Here is a 17,138-nt window from a genome sequence, read left to right as displayed (position 1 = left end):
AGTGGGAGGCCAAAAAAGGCCATTTCCTTTCACTCCCTCCCCTTCCCCCAGTGCAAATATGGGCTTTTTGAAATTCTCCCTCTTCATTTAACACAAGGAAATAGATGTGCTGTCCTCTGTCCCTTCTGTCACATCGATAGCAGTGCTACGATTCATTTCTGCTCGTGTTCTGACAAAGTGACAAAGGCACGAGCGTTTAGAGTTAAAGCCGTCACCAGTTATATCGCTCACCTCCGTGACTCGGCTGCTTGGAACCCCGTTAGAAGTTCCGTACAAGGAGCTGAGTCTGATGTGCACGATGACTTTAAACTTCAGAACTTTGACTTTTCTCGAAAGAGGAGGGGATCTGGGTCCCTTTGCCACTATATGTGCATGAAAAGGAGATTTAACAGTGACAAGGGAAGATAAATTCTTCGAAGGGATATGAGCAGGTAAGTGGAAGGTGCCTACCCCTGAAGTCTCAGTGCCCCCTGTCTTACAGTAGGCTGAAGTTACTGGTAACCTCTACTGGTAGTAGTTTGTATCTGGATACCAGGTGCTTGAAACTGCAGGAGCAGTGGGTGCTGTTGTGCTCAAATGCAGCTTGTCAGCTTCCCATAGGCATCTGGGAAGCCACTGTGAGAACAAGATGCTTGAGAAGATGGACCCCTGGTCTACATATCCTCCAACATTTGTCCAATGAAAATAGGGACTTCCTAATTGACCCGGAAGCTGTATGCCGGCTCCCTCGGCCAATAAAGCGAGATGCGCGCTGCAAGCCCAAAGTCGGCCATGACTGGACCTAATGGTCAGGGGTCCCTTTACCTTTACTAATTTTATTATCAGGGCCGCGGGTGGCACTGTGGGTTAAACCACAGAGCCTAGGACTTGCCGATCAGAAGGTTGGCGGTTCGAATCCCCGTGATGGGGTGCGCTCCTGTTGCTCGGTTCCTGCTTCCAACCTAGCAGTTCGAAAGCACGTCAAAATGCAAGTAGATAAATAGGTACCGCTCCAGCGGGAAGGTAAACAGCATTTCCGTGCGCTGCTCTGGTTCGCCAGAAGTGGCTTAGTTATGCTGGCCACATGACCCAGAAGCTGTACTTTCATGAACGTTTATCAAGGTGCTATGTGACATATAAGAATAAAGTCAGTGAAAAGCATTCACACATAAACACACACACAATTAAATTTAAAACATCCATAAATACATAATAGTTAAAATGAGAAAATGCATAAAGATCTTCCTGGATGTATAAACTAGGCCGCAGGTTGCCCAAGTGGTTTTACCTGACAATTTCTTCAGTATCTTCCAAAGCTCCTTAAGAAGACAGAATGTTTGTGGATGTTTGAAGACACCTAAATCTGTGCAAAGTACCTGCATTGAAGTCACTGCTTCAAAATACTCTCCTGTCCATATATGCAGCTGCCTTTGTTTGTCATATTCCCTCTGCGGGTGTAATGCTTGAATTCCTTTCCTCAAAGTGCTGGTTCAGCTATAGATGTGTGCATGGTTGGCTCTGACAATTTTCTAGGCTGATATCTCCCTCCAGGAGTGATGGAGACGTGTGGGACAAGGCCTCCTAGGACTGGTCAGGAGGCTAAGGGTGAGGAAGAAACCAAAGAGCAAAAAGGTCAAGGACCTCGGTGGGGAATAACAGTTTCCTTACCCTGTTTCTTGTGTTGCTTGGATTCAACCAGCATTCTCAGAACCCCTTTGGGTGTTGTTTTCCTTGAGTCTAGAGAAAAAGAATTCACTACCACCTCTTTTTCATATATGGTGCTAAAGTGCTGTCATCTCCCATGAATTGAGATGCTGCTCCTTAACCCATCAAACCTAAATAAAAAAATTCCTTCCAGTAGCACCTTAAAGACCAACTAAGTTAGTTCTTGGTATGAGCTTTCGTGTGCATGCACACTTCTTCAGATACACTTAAACAGAAGTTGCCAGATCCTTCTATATAGAGAGAAGGTGTCCTGGGAGATTGAAGTGTTCTCCTACTGGTTTCTCTGTTTTGTGATTCTTGATGTCAGATTTATGTCCGTTTATTCTATAAACGGACATAAATCTGACATCAAGAATCACAAAACAGAGAAACCAGTAGGAGAACACTTCAATCTCCCAGGACATTCTATACAAGATCTCAAAGTAGCTGTTTTACTACAAAGGAATTTCAGAAATAGACTGGAAAGAGAAGCTGCTGAATTGCAACTCATTACCAAACTTAAAACCATGGAAAGACCTGGGCTGAACAAAGACATTGGATTCTTATCTCACTATACATGACTAAACCATTTCTCACCTTCTCACCCCTTGCCTTTTCCTGTAAGACCTATTACAGTCGTTAAGAGTCGTCAACAGGCTCTCTCAGCTATCTGCCTATCTCCCATTCCCACCACCCTTCTGAGTAATACCCCTCCCCACCTTCTCTCTATATAGAAGGATCTGGCAACTTCTGTTTCAGTGTATCTGAAGAAGTGTGCATGCACACGAAAGCTCATACCAAGAACTAACTTAGTTGGTCTTTAAGGTGCTACTGGAAGGAATTTTTTTATTTTGACTATGGCAGACCAACATGGCTACCTATCTACTACTGGAACCATCAAACCTAGTTCTTGGGCACTTGGTTCCTGTAGTTGGTAGGCTCATTTCAAGTATGACTTATACATAAGTATTAATCATATTTATATATTAATGATTTTCCATGAATCATGCTCAAGACATCAGGCACTCGTTTGAGTGGGGTGTGTTCCACTAAACTAAAGACAAGAATCTGGGCAGAGATTCCTCAAAAGAAGAAATCAGAATTGCTGGGAAGAAACCTCTTCCATTCATTTCTGATCTCCTTGCACGTGTTGTTACCCATTCAAGGTGCTAGTTGCGTGTCGAGGTCCCCAATCCACCCCCAAAATAACTCACAACGGACACGTAATTTTTGTTTAAGATTTTTGGCATGATTTTGGCCACAACTTTATTAAAATACAAACCGTGAGTGGTTGTTTAGGCATTGGTTAAGACTATCTGTCCCCCCGCCTGGGGACAGAACTGACTTCCGGGCACCACCGAAAGACAGTGCGGGGGAAAGCAAGTCGGGGGAAAATGGAGCTGAGTCACAGACCCTCAATTCTCACCCGCCTGCTCCCCGAAGGCTTGCCGGCCCTAGTCCCATTCCAGGGATTGGACGAAAAGATGGCAAGCCCCAGGATTCCTTTAACGGAATTCCCTTTCCGCAGCAACCATGGAGGGGCAGGCCCAGCCTATCCTAACCCCTCCTCCACCAGATTTATAACCAATGCCTAACCGCAACCTTACAAGTTGTGACGATTTGCTACGCAGTAGGCAAAAACCACCCAGCCGGCCAATTTGCCAGATGGAAAAATTCCTACCAGGCCCCTGCTCAAAGGCAGACAACCCCATGACAGGCATAGCAAGGTCAATGCAACAACCCCTTACTCTAGGGCGGGTGGGCGGGTGATCCGTTGCACGCAGCAAAAGAGAAAGCACAAGGCTGTGTGCAGAGTATTAAAACCTTTTACCCCTCCCACCAAAATTGCAACATAACTTTTGCCCCAGCAACTCAGCAATCCAATCACTGCCCCCTGGCCATTTTGGAGAACTTACCCAGCAACAAAGGGGGTGGCTCAGTAGACCCCACCGCAACACGTGCTCTCCCTGAAGGAGAACACGCTTTTCCATCTTTGAAGCCTGGTTTAGGACCAGGATGTCTGAAGAATCACATCCACTTTCCAGAGCCTATGGTATACTAAGATCATAAGGAGATGTGCTTTTTGCCCATTCCTTTGTCATGTGAAGTGCAGAATGTGAGGGTACTTGATTGTGTCTTTTTGATGGTGGCACCCAGGTTATAGATTTATTTTTTTTCTGAATAGTTCAGATCCCTTTGCCCCTTAGCATGTTCAGGGAGATGGTGAAGAGAGTTCTCCTGGGACATGCCTTCTGTGGCATGCATTGATACTGTCTTCTCATGGTATTTTTTCCTGGTTTCTATTGGTGATTATTTATTATTGTAATGGAGTGCTATTATTTGTGTTTCCTGCATATTTATGATCTTATTAGGGTTGTTCACTTCCTCCACATGTTTACCCAATCAGGAAGGTGGGAGGCAGTTTGGAGACACAGCAATACTATGTGAGTGGGGGGCAAAGTGAGATCAGGGGATGTTTCAGGTTTGTAGTAGCCCCTCCTTGTCCCAGCAAACAGTAGTCCAGGTCCTTAAATCACTAGAGCAATGAACAGATGCTTCTGCAAAAGATATATCCACACACACACACACTACTTTTCTGCTTTGAATTTCCATGGCTTTATAAGTCTATATCCTGCAAATGGCACTCAAATGTAAAGGCTGCCAAAGTTCTGAAGGTACATTTGCAATTTGGGTGCCGTTACTGTTCGGCGCATAATCTCCTTCGTATATTTCTTTGAAGAGAAACTAATTGTAGTTACTGCCTTGTGGCTTTGGGGGCCTTCGAGACACCTTTATGACCAATCAAGGTACCTCCTCATTTTGGAGTTAATGAGCCGGGAAGATGAAATACTTGTTTAGCTTTCTAACTTCCTTCTTCCAACGCTATGCTCATTCCTCCAGCAAACCTTATGAAGTGCCAAATTAAATGAAACCTACATTTGGCTGGTAATGTCAAAGCAATCTTCCTATGAAAAGCTGATTGAATCCATCCTAATGGCGGACTATTATATCTTCATGCAGCTCCTTATCTCCATGAATTATGTGGAAAATAAAAAGAGTGGAGGAAGTTGCTTATAAATGGATTCATCCCTGTGATATCCTGAAGGGTAGGCCCGTGAAATAAGCACAGTCATCTTTTTCAAGCCGTGTCTCATCTGTTTGCCTATAATTGAGAGACCAGAGTTCAGCTATCTTCCTGCTCTCAAGAAAGGTAGAAAATTGAGGTGTGCAAGGTTGTGGCTGTGTTGTTACCCTTAGGAACTTTTTTGATAATGTCCTCTTACCGGAGTCTGTAGAATAAACAAACTTGCCAGGGATTAATACCACAGAAGTAAGTGTCTAGAGACAAAGCATTTTTTAAATAAATAAAAAATTGGATAGGACTTTTGTCATTGACTCCAATAGAAGGTAGACTGTGTCCATTGGGTGGCATTCAACCAATTTTTACTCAGAGTAGACCCACAGAAATTAATGGACATCACTAAGCTAGGTCCATTAATTTCATTCTGTCAGCTTTGAGTAAAATTTGGCTGAATTCCATAAAAAATTTTTTTGTTAAGCTTGAGAGATGGAAAGATTACTGTTAATGGGGCTTTGCAAATAGGCAAAGTCTTAGGCACATATAGGCCACGTTCACACCATATATTTAAAATACTTTAAACAGCCATGGCTTCCCCTAGAGAATTCTGGGAGCTGTGATTTGTTAAAGGCACTGAGAATTGTTTGAAGGAAACCCCTATTCCCCTCCCAGAGCTACAATTCTCAAGAGTGGTTCAACAATCAATATCTCTTCACAGGGGACTAGGGAACCCTGTTCCAGTTGTCTTCACAGAAGCAGGGAAGAGACAAATCTAGCTTTAAGGAAAGCCAGGCTTCAGTTCTGACTGAGATGATGGTGACAGGGCCGAACAACACCAAAGCCACTCAACTCAAAGAAGTAATGAGGTATCCAGTGGAGGAATGGGACTGTTCTCTCCTGAGTGTGGTGGCAGTGGTGAACTGGCAAGACTTGCAGTTGTCTCCCTCCTCCCCTGTATGAAGAATTTAGACTTTTGAGGCTTTGGTTTGTGTTTCAAATGTCTTGGCTCCACCTCTCTTCTCAGCTCCCATTGGGGAAGTTGCAGGCTCCTATGGAAAATACAATACACATTTTTAGCTGAAGATACCTTAGCTACAATTCTTGACTGTCACCAAATAACAGGGTTCTGCCTCTGGCAAAGCACCTGAGAAACACCCAAGGAAATGAATTTAAATAAAATTAGCAAGTAGGGTGGTTAACACCTATCCCTAGGTGCCCATTCTGGCAAAACAAAGATGGAGTGGGGAAAAGTCTAGCTGTGGCCGCCAAGCATGACTTTCCCAATTGTTCAGACCAGCTATCAGGTCCAAGCTTTTATAACTCACTACTGGTGTAAAAAGGGCTTTCTTGGCCTGTGTTGCACAGTAATTTCTCCTTTTCTTCATAGCTGTGTGATGGTTTGAACTATAAATTCCTACTTTATACGTCACAGGTGAGCCGAGTCCTGATACTAGAGCTATCCCCAGTCATGCTCTTCCTCCTCCTCCTCCCCCATGTGCTTCATTTGAACCCCTGAAAAATGCCCCCCTTTGCAGGGTTTCTAACTGTGGATGGAGCTATCCAAGTGTACAGCTACATATCTGAGTGATCTTTTCTGGTGTTCACTGAACACTTGCAAGTGGGGTGAATTGGGTCTGTCACTGGGGTGCCACTCTGCCACTCACGGAACAACTAACTTAACGGGACTTAGGTAATAACTGACATTTGCTGAAGGCAATCCAACCTTCAAAAGGAACTCAAGAGAATTTCGGTAAGGCCAGCAAAAATGTTCAGGGCCACTCTCTAAGCATCACCTTTCTTCCTCAAAGAAATATTGGACTGACCCTCATGCCACCCCCTAATGCCTGGCTGGTTTAATCTTCCTCAGTGTCCATTTCCAGGCTGTAAAGGTCCTGGCATCTCAGCTGGATTTTCCCACCCACACGCACACACTTAGCGATGTCTAGAGTTAACGATTCCGGTGCTATTTTTGTCAAGTACACTGGAGTTTTCTATTGCTGTTAATTAGAGTTCAGATTAATCTCATTAAAGGGTTCTTGTAACTTTTTTTCTTTCTCCTCTTTGAGAGAGGGCCAAGAATTCATTACCTGGAGAAAATAAATAAATGCTGCAATTCACATTGCCTAATGGGATGTCTAGAGTAAATAAAAACCACTTAAGACTGATTGACAGGGGATCGAAATGGTCCTGGCCTTAGACATACTTGCTCCTGAAGCAAAAGGTCATACCTGGATCTCATTTTCAATGCAGATTGGAGGCAGGAAAACAGCACCCATCTGTAGCTTGTGTTTTAAAAGGCTCGGGTCACACTGTTCAAGATGTGAGAAATGCACACAGACCTTTATTATTTGCTTTTATTCTGCAGGTCTTTCTACAAGTCCTGTCCATTTTCTCCCTCAGTTTCTCTTTTTCCTTATCTCCTTCACTTCATACCCTCAAACATTCCTCAGATGAAAATAGGGATGCTGGCCTGGGCTTTGAGGTACAGCATCTCCTCCCTCTCCAGACAGCTCTGGTAGGTGCCCAGCTCCACCTACGGCACAGCCACTTTCTTCTGCAGGGTCACCACCTTGGCACCATGCTTCAGCTTCAGCTATCCTTCAGCTTCCACCACGTCTCAACACCCAGCACCTCCTCCTCTGAGGTCGGGGCAGGGATGCAGATGCAGCAGCTGAACAAATCAAGTCAGAACCAAGTGACTATAACAATGCTCTTCACAGTCATGGCAGTGGCCTCATGAACAAGCCTTTGCTTCCCCACACACTGCTTTGTTTATGGGAGACTGGGCAACTGAGGGGAAATGGTGAAAGACTTTCTTAGGGGCATTCACATGATCCAGATCTTGTTTTCATAAAAACAGGAAGTGGCTCCATATTGAGTGGGGGAGGGAAGGAACGGGAGGCATAGATCTAAGAAATGTGTTGGGAGATGAACAGATCTGAACTTCCAGTAACATGTTGGAACACTGTACTGAAGTGAAGGCCCCTTGGGAACTTGGGACTTGGTGTGACAAAGTGAGAAGTCGTTATGGCTTAAGGATTTTCATGACAGTCCTGGCATTTTCGGGGCAGTTGAAGACTATGTCACTTTCTGCCTGAGCACCTTCGGAATCAGCTCTATAGAAATCCCAAAGCAGGAATGAGGAAACCTTTTCAGCCCAGGAGCCATGTTCTCTTCTAGACAGACTTCTGAAGCAACATGCCAGAGCTGGATGCAGCCAGAAGCAAAAGTGGGTAGAGATACGAATGCTAATTTACTCACATGTCCATCATTATTGATCATCCAGGAAAGCAAAGAAGCATTATCAGACACAATCTTGCCAGACAAAAACTCACAGGGCTAGCAGTGGGTGTGGCCTGGAGAGAAGGGGTGTGGCCTGGTGAGAGTTCCAAAGGTTGCATTTGGCCTCCGGACCTGAGGTTCTCATCCTTGCAAAATGAATGTTTTAAGCATATGCAAACTGAAGGTTAGCAGGGATAGGGAACCTCAGACCTGGGGGTTGAATAGTCCTCTCGATCCGTACCCTGTGACTCTTACCCAGCCACTCACATCTACCCAAGCCACACACCTCACACCAGTCCTGTTCTCTCCCCTTCCCTCAAACAGGTTTGAATGTGCTCTTGAACTGGAGTAATGCCTGTTGTATGCCTGGGCAGAAAGATAGAGGTTTATGTGGGTGCAGAAACCTCTGGCTTTTGTATGGTGGAATGTAGTCTACTGTACAAAAGTAAGAGTCAGACCCATTGCTCTTTAGCTTTTGGTCCCACCCAGGTTTTGCCTCCAGCCCTGCCCACCACCGAGATGTGGTCCCCAAAAGTTTGACCATGAGGAAATACAGACCTCAGGCCAAAAAAGAAAAAAAATCCCACCCCAGGATTCAGTGTTGACCACCAGTCCCAGGAACCATCTGCCTAAAACAATTGCATCATGGTACTGCTGTCTAAATTTGCCCTGATGAATTCAGATCAGTATATTCCTGACCAGTGACCATTTGCTATGGGTTGCAACATCAGAAAGATGATTTTTTAAAGTTTGTTTGGCTCTTTCTTCAAAGATATGAAAAGTATGGGAATCCTATCTATTCTAAAATAAATGAATTGCTGTTAAATTTAAGTTGTCATAAGCAATTCAGCTGTATATTTCATCTCTGAGTTTTTATTTTAAGAAGACAAGCATTTAACTTCTCCTGTATTTCTGCAAAGAATCATCTGCTTTATGGGATTATATTAACATTCATTATGGGATATTCTCTCTCTTGAATCTGTCTGTATATCTGAATCTCATTAACCATGCATTACTAGTTTTCCTGGAAATTGCTTTCTGCGTATGCACTGTATAACTGCTAGGTGTTATTACTAGGCAATATTATTATTTTTGCTGTCTGCCTGATACACAAATCAAAATATGGCACATATAAACTTAATAGGAAATTTACTTTCTGGAGCCCATATTCTGAGAAGGAATTGATTCCTATTCTCTGAGCATAATCCCCTGGGACCACCTCTTGTATCAGATCTGTTGAACTGAACAGAAATGGCACAAGATGGCTTGGATATATCCCATTCATTTCAGTAGGGCAGCTGCAGGTGGATTGTGTAAGGGGAGTCAGGCTAGAACATTTCAGGGTACCGTATGTCACGAGCTCTTCCACTGAATTTGATGGGTGCTCCCTGGAGATAGAGTTCTGGGAAGATTGTTCCTCCTATGAATTCAAGCTCCAACACAATCATCACTTTCGTTTAAAATAAAGGTAGGAGTCCCTTCTCAGTCAATTCAAGCACGGCCGAGAATCCACTTCCTTCATGAGATGACTTTGCTTGAGCAAAGACGTTTCTTTTCTTGCTTGCTTTCTTCCAATAGAAATAAGTCAGCTGGAAGATATAAAAGGCAGGGATGCTGCAAATATCCATGATGCAAATGTCAGTTTGCTGTGAGACATGTCTGTGTCTCAGGTGGTTATTCCACACAGCTTCCATCATCCAGCCTTGGCACACTGACCATGCAAGCTGAGGCCGATGGGAACTGAAGTTCAACAGAATCTGGAAGACCACAGTTTCTCCTATTTTAGATTACTACATCTCCATCGTTACTTCTCCCCTTATTTATCTGCCCCAAATAAATATTATAAAAAGGAAATAATCATTACTTATATTGTTATTGGGGGGGGGTTGCCCGAAAAGTGGGGTGCAAATAAACTGATGGTGAGGATTTATTTACTTATTGGATCACTTCCAATAAAGCATTCCAAAGTGATTTAACAGTATTAACCCCATGTAAAAACAAATTTGATACATCTGGTACCATATGTTCTCTCTTTCATTTTTCTCATTCTTTTACTTTGCCAAGCTCTTTCTTTTAAGAACATAAAGCAGAAAACCATAAAGTCCATATTGTCCAGAAAATAAAGTTGCATTAATTCTCTTACTCAGAGGTCACAACCCCTCTCTATGGCCAGTGTGGTAAAAAATAGCATATCCAAAAAAATTCCATAAAGCAGTGATTTCTATTTCCAGCCATGACAGTCATGACCGATGGTGCAGGAAATCAATAGTCTGTTTGAGTTTTTAATCTTAGCTGCCCATATTTTTCACAGATCTCTTGTCACCAAAGGCTTCACCCTTCTCGGCAAGAAGCTGAGGAGGGAGTGAAGGATGGGTCGCGTTATCTTTCCCTGCAAAAGGAGAAGTTAGTTACAGGTTTTCCAAAATGTCTCTGCCTTCTTTCCTTCTCTCTTTAGTCTCTCTAGTCCAGGCTTCCTCAAACTCAGCCCTCCGGATGTTGTTGGCCTACAACTCCCATGATCCCTAGCTAGAAGGACCAGAGGTCAGGGGTGATGGGAAGTGTAGTCTCAAAACATCTGGAGGGCCGAGTTTGAGGAAGCCTGCTCTAGTCTCTCTCCTACATTGTGCTAGAGATTTATATTGCACAGGGGTTCGCCCAATGAAAAACTCCAAGTCATTCAATAACTTCCAGCTGTAAACCCATGGGGCAGGGGTTAGTTGTACAGCACTAAGTATCCGCTGCTAGAGGTATAATGGTGGTCAGATTGAACTATATGATTTAAGAATACCAATTTCATCTTGCCCCAAAGGTGGGCTGACACTGTGGAAAGCATAATTTCAATTCTTTTGAGAAAGCCATACTTCCTAAATCTGATTTTTCAAAGGGCCAAGGAAATTCTTCTCAACTTGTGATCCATCCACCCAAATGCAGCCTGTTACCCACATCTGGGTGCCAACCAAAGGCTTGCTACACTTAATTTTGTTGCCTGCCTTAGGGTGAAAACAAAAACACAAAAAGGACAACCACCAAGCACCAGATAGACCATGCTACAGGGCTGATTGGCCTGTATGAAGCTGGCCAACATGGTACTAAAATATTAGACTTGCACTGAAATTTCCAGTACAGCAAGTACAACAACTAAGGAATTTTGAGGGAACATGAAGGAGTGTTGATAAGACTGATGAAATATCTCAGGGGATGGGGAAAGAGCTCCAAAAACACGGGTGCACAGAAGTCCTTGAATTTACCTAAATGGGCTCCCTGGACTGCACCCACACCTGGGAAGAAAGACCCAAGACACTGGCCATTGGATTAACTAGAGCCACAACCTTTTTAGATTCAAACACCACTGAGATGTGCAACATACAGTAACATACAGGACACTATAATAATATAGGAGGTGCCTATGAGACTGCCCTAACTTAGGGCAGGAATGAGTATCAAGTGGCCCTTGGGATGCTGTTGGACTATTGTTGACCATTGACCATGGTGGCTGGGGGTGATGAGATCTGGAGTACAACAATGTCTGAAGGACCACAAGCTCTCATCCCTGACTTAGGGCAAGACTTGCCCATCTTGATTGTGTGGTAGTATATGGTCCACTTCCTCCTCATCTGGTCATGCCTTCTCAGCTATTGAGGGTGTCCTTCTTGAGTCACTACCAGTCCTGTGTTCCACAATTCTAGGTGTGTGAGTCAGGTTAAATCCCAAAGGAGTGCTTTTACCCACAGGGAAGCCCCTTCAACATCTCAGTGCATCAAGTTGTTTGTAACTGTTACTTCATGGAAAGCCTTGGCACTGATTGCCATGTCACATCCTAAGTAAACAGTGAAGGGTAGGTGAAAAAAAATGACTTTCTGGTATCAATTTGGTTGATGGACATATAGTTCCTTCCTAGCTCTTAAGCAACATTGTGACCCAACAGGTGAGTGACTGTACATTGCAATAGGTTGCAGAAAGGGCTTGCTGATGAAGGGATGGGCTTATCCCCATGTCTCCTGTCTACATCTGGGGTCAGATACGGGTTGGGCAGACTGAGTAGTACTGGGGCATATTAGCTTCAGCTCATAAGCACACAAAAAGAGCAGCATCCCTATGCTAACTTTCTAATTTGTGGATTTGTATTTCCAGTTGAATCTTCTAAAGAATGATAAAACCCATTTGGGAAGTTCTGCCAGTTAAGCTACTTTGCATGATTTACATCAGATGGTACCATTTTGAAGAGATGCATAAGTGTGATTTTCAGTCACCGTTCAGGAGATATTCCTCACTTCTGATTTGGATCTGATGAAGTAATGGAATGAGAAATAATCTGGAGAATTTGTCAGCAACTCTACTACATTATAATCCAAGTTTTAACTTCATAGAGGAATTTTGTGTCTTTAGTTCATACTGGGTGTTTTTTGTTTTTGTTTTTCAGTAGTATATTAACCTTTTGGCCATTTGAGTCTTCTATGTACAGTTGCAATTCATATTACATGTTTATTATTATTATTATTATTCCATAAGATTTATACACTGCTTGGTTGTAAAAAAGCACTTCATAGCAGTTTAAAAGGTAAAGGTACCCCTGCCCGTACGGGCCAGTGTTGACAGACTCTAGGGTTGTGCACTCATCTCACTCTATAGGCCGGGAGCCAGCGCTGTCCGCAGACACTTCTGGGTCACGTGGCCAGCGTGACAAGCTGTATCTGGTGAGCCAGCGCAGCACACGGAACGCCATTTACCTTCCCGCTGGTAAGCGGTCCCTATTTATCTACTTGCACCCGGGGGGCGCTTTAGAACTGCTAGGTTGGCAGGCGCTGGGACCGAACGACGGGAGCGCACCCTGCCATCGGGATTCGAACTGCCGACCATGCGATCGGCAAGTCCTAAGCACTGAGGTTTTACCCACAGCGCCACCCGCATCATAGCAGTTTACAAAGAGGCAAAAACAATAGAATCGAGAAAAACTCACACTAAAACAGATTAAAATTACCTCAACTTTCTAAGCCTCTGAGTAGGCTAATAAAAAGAATGTTTTTAGCAGTTTCCCAAAAAAGTACAATAAAGCTGTCTGCTTGATCTCAATAGGCAGGGAGTTCTTTTATGTTTTGTTATCTATTGTATTGCTTGCTATTTCTAACAATATCATTCACTGGTTCTTATATTGTTTAAAGGTTCTGTTGATATTGACTGCATGCGCGCGCGCGCACACACACGCACACACACACACACAAAGAATCATGGGAACTGTAGATTACCCTTCACAAAGCCACAATACACAGCACCCTTAACAAACTACAGAACCCATAATTCTTTGGGGTGGAATGTGCTTTAAAAATATGGCGTGCAGACAAGCTTTGTCTGTGGTTTTCTGTATTAGCTTTATGGACCATGAATTTAGTCCTGAATCCCAGCCAGCTGAAAATTCAGAAACCAATGCAGGAAGACAGTGGAAAAGATTGTGATGGATAGACTTGTTTGAGAGATGGATGGGATCAGTCTGACAGCTTCCATCACAGATTTTATTTCCTAGATACTGGTGATTAAAAGCCTAGAGTTCCTTCAATCTGCCTGTCTATGTCGAGACAAAGAAGGTGCTGGTGGTTTGACACCGGTGCAAGAAATACTGTATTTGTTTTAGGATCTATTACATTATCTCAGACTTCAAAATAACTTGCTCTGTGGCTATTAAGCAATACTATAATCGGCTTCCATCCACAGGGGTGGCCATTCATCCATGCTAGCTATTAAAGTGTCAAATATGCAACAGCAGGCAGATGGGCAAGTGTGTGCATGAATCAGATGAGTAATTATTATAAACTGGAATCTTGCTGGCAGACCTGGCTGGCTCTCTTAAATGAATAAATTAATGCAGCACACATTCTCTGCTAACACCTTTGCTTCCCCCTGCTCCTTTCCTCCTCAGCTTGCTTTTCTCCACCTTTTCTCCATTACACTTTGTCTATTTCCAGATGTGCTACATTGAAATATCCACCTGTGGTTGGAGAACCAAAACTGGCCAACAAGGACCAGTGCAAGTTTTAAAGAGGCTTACATCCTTGAACTTTTAACTAGGAATGGTTATCACTTGTGAAATGCAAGGATGATTGAAATTATGGGGGGGGGGGAATCTATCAGAGTTGTAGTGGGTGGGTGAGATAAATACCTTAATAAATAATCAAAAGCAATTCCATAAATTTTGCAGCAAACTTCATCATGAAGATATCAACAATGTCTTGTTGTTGTTGTTTTAGTGTTTATAATATTAACTTGTAAGATATGGATTTGTTTTTGTTGTTTTGCTTTTGTTTTTTTTTTAGTTTTTAATGTTGATTTTTGTGTGTTGTGTATTATTATTATTTTTGATATCTTTCGTGTTGTTGTTGCTGTGTGGAAAATACTAATAAAAATCATTTTAAAAAAAGAAGAAGATATATAATCCTGACCAATTTCCCCCTGTCCCCTTTCTTGATTTGAAGGAGGAAAAGCATAAGTATGGAATATTCTCTCAGCAGAGCTCTTGCTTGTTTCTGGCCTCATTTTAAATTAATTGCAAAATGTAATCTGGTTGCACCTTTAGTATAAGGCAAGGCTGCATAAAATGAATTCCCTGCCTTAGCAAATAGATAGGGAAATAATAAAAAGTTATTGTTGACTTCAGATTCTCTGCCGGTTTTCTCTTTAGTGATTTGCTAAAAACATTGTTTTAGACTTCCACATAACGTACTGCACCGGGAGGGAGGGAATAAAAAGATGGCTAGATGACTTTTTACTGCTCCTCCTCATTGCACTACATCAAAAGGAGGCAAGGAATAGCATGTGGGTGGTTATCACAACAAATAATAACACCTCATAAGTATAAGATATGCATTTATTCTGGAAAGCAGCATACAGAACTCCTCCTGCACACAGGAAGAGGCATACGTCTATGTGCATCAACAGAAACCTATACCATGTACTCAGGTTCTTGTGGGTAACTATGGGAAAACCACGTCTTATGCTTCCTTTCAACCTGTCTTGCAAAGGTTATATTCAAATGAAGTTTGGTAATCTGGAAAAGCAATGTAGATCAGAGAGCTGTATTTTCAGGTCCTTCACCAAATCAATGAAGTTGAGGTGCTTGAGAAACCAGGACAGAACTGTAGACAATTATGCTCCAGCTTTCCTTTGGCTGGGTTTTAATGCTGCCTATGCGGGCCAGCGGGATGCGGGTGGCGCTGTGGACTAAACCACAGAGCCTAGGGCTTGCTGATCAGAAGGTCGGCAGTTCGAATCCCCATGATGGGGTGAGCTCCCGTTGTTCGGTCCCAGCTCCTGCCAACCTAGCAGTTTGAAAGCATGTCAGAGTGCAAGTAGATAAATAGGTACCACTCCGGCAGGAAGGTAAACGGTGTTTCCATGCACTGTCCTGGTTCACCAGAAGTTGCTTAATCATGAAGAAGAAGAAGAAGAGTTTGGATTTGATATCCCGCCTTTCACTCCCCTTCAGGAGTCTCAAAGCGGCTAACATTCTCCTTTCACTCCCTCCCCCACAACAAACACTCTGTGAGGTGAGTGGGGCTGAGAGACTTCACAGAAGTGTGACTGGCCCAAGGTCACCCAGCAGCTGCATGTGGAGGAGCGGAGACACGAACCCGGTTTCCCAGATTATGTGACTACCGCTCTTAACCACTACACCACACTGGCTCTCTTAATCATGCTGGCCACATGACCCAGAAGCTGTCTGTGGACAAATGCCAGCTCCCTCGACCTACATAGCGAGATAAGCGCTGAACTCCAGAGTCGTCCACGACTGGACCTAACGGTCAGGGGTACCTTTACCTTTACCTACGCGGGCCAGCACATCCCTGCACCAAAACTCTGAAAAATTAATTTGTCATGTTAGTAAGAAAATGGGGCTAGCTCTCATTTCCCTTCTCCTGATTTGTGTGTGGTGGGAGAGTTCACTTTCACACCGAGCGATGACAACATATGCGTTCACCTCCGGGGTGTATGGGGTGTTAAGGGAGGGGTAGTACTTCTGGTGGGGGACACCTCGTGCTCCTTCTGGGGTAGTTTGTGCACCATTGGTCCCCTCCCTGCCCTCAGCTCTTGCCTGTGGCTCCTGGAAGCTGTTGGTGTGTGACAGCAGCCACATCACAGAAAAAGGCTTTGACTGGTCTGCTAAACCAGGTGAGTGTAGCTCATGGGTCTCATACTTCAGTGAGTTTGGGACTTCCCCCTGCATGTGAAGTCAGGCTCTGGGAGATTGAGTGGACAAGACCAATAGGAGGTCCAATTGTCAAGAAGGTGGTTTCTGCAGAGGCAGGTGGGGCTCATCAACCTAGGAAGGTTTCTCATCTAGGAGAAGGAAAACTCTGATCCTAAACCTCCACTGCCTTGCGGGATATCTTCAGGAAGAGGAAACGCTAAGGAGTAAACCCTACACAAATCCGGTGGGGAGTACCTAAGATGGTTGGATGGTGTCTTGTATGCCTCCTTCCAGAATGTCCTGCAGCCAAATTGGTGCCAAACATTTTGCTCTACTTTCCTTTCATCCATATCACTGAGGCTGAGGGGAGTGGGATATTGTCATCTGGGCAGCCCAGAACCTCCATACACACAGCCCAGGCTTGCACCCCAGAGAGAACTCACAGATGAGAATTCATAGATGGTTCATATGGCTGGATGTTAACCCAGGTGTTGGAGAAGAGAACATAGCTTTGCCTGCAGAAAGTAGAATGCCCCAGATTCAGTCCTTGGTATATCCAGGTGTGTGTTTTTTTAACCAGGTATCAAATGATGGTCTCTGCCTGAGACTTGTGGGGAAGCGGTTGCCAATCGGAATTGACAATATTGAGCTAGATGGATAAACAGTCATGTTGTTGTTTAGTCGTTTAGTCATGTCCGACTCTTCTGTGACCCCATGGACCAGAGCATGTCAGGCACTTCTGTCTTCCACTGCCTCCCGCAGTTTGGTCAAACTCATGCTGGTAGCTTTGAGAACACTGTCCAACCATCTCGTCCTCTGCCGTCCCCTTCTCCTTGTGCCCTCCATCTTTCCCAACATCAGGGTCTTTTCCAGGGAGTCTTCTCTTCTCATGAGGTGGCCAAAGTATTGGAGCCTCAG

General features: G+C 43.9%; 1 long non-coding RNA gene across 1 annotated transcript; it reads left to right on the top strand.

The window, feature by feature from the left end:
* The first annotated feature begins 340 nt into the window (after window positions 1-340).
* On the top strand, window positions 341-5,739 carry LOC309539703. Its single transcript, XR_014222968.1, has 3 exons — window positions 341-431; window positions 4,705-4,894; window positions 5,481-5,739. It is a non-coding gene; the product is annotated as an uncharacterized lncRNA (long non-coding RNA).
* The last annotated feature ends 11,399 nt before the right edge of the window (window positions 5,740-17,138 follow it).

Source organism: Podarcis vaucheri (genome assembly GCF_965113315.1).
Source record: "Podarcis vaucheri genome assembly, chromosome: 8".
In the NCBI taxonomy this organism is placed as follows: Eukaryota; Metazoa; Chordata; class Lepidosauria; order Squamata; family Lacertidae; genus Podarcis; species Podarcis vaucheri.
Note: the sequence above shows the minus strand (reverse complement) of the source record. Positions and strands in the feature narration are given on the sequence as shown.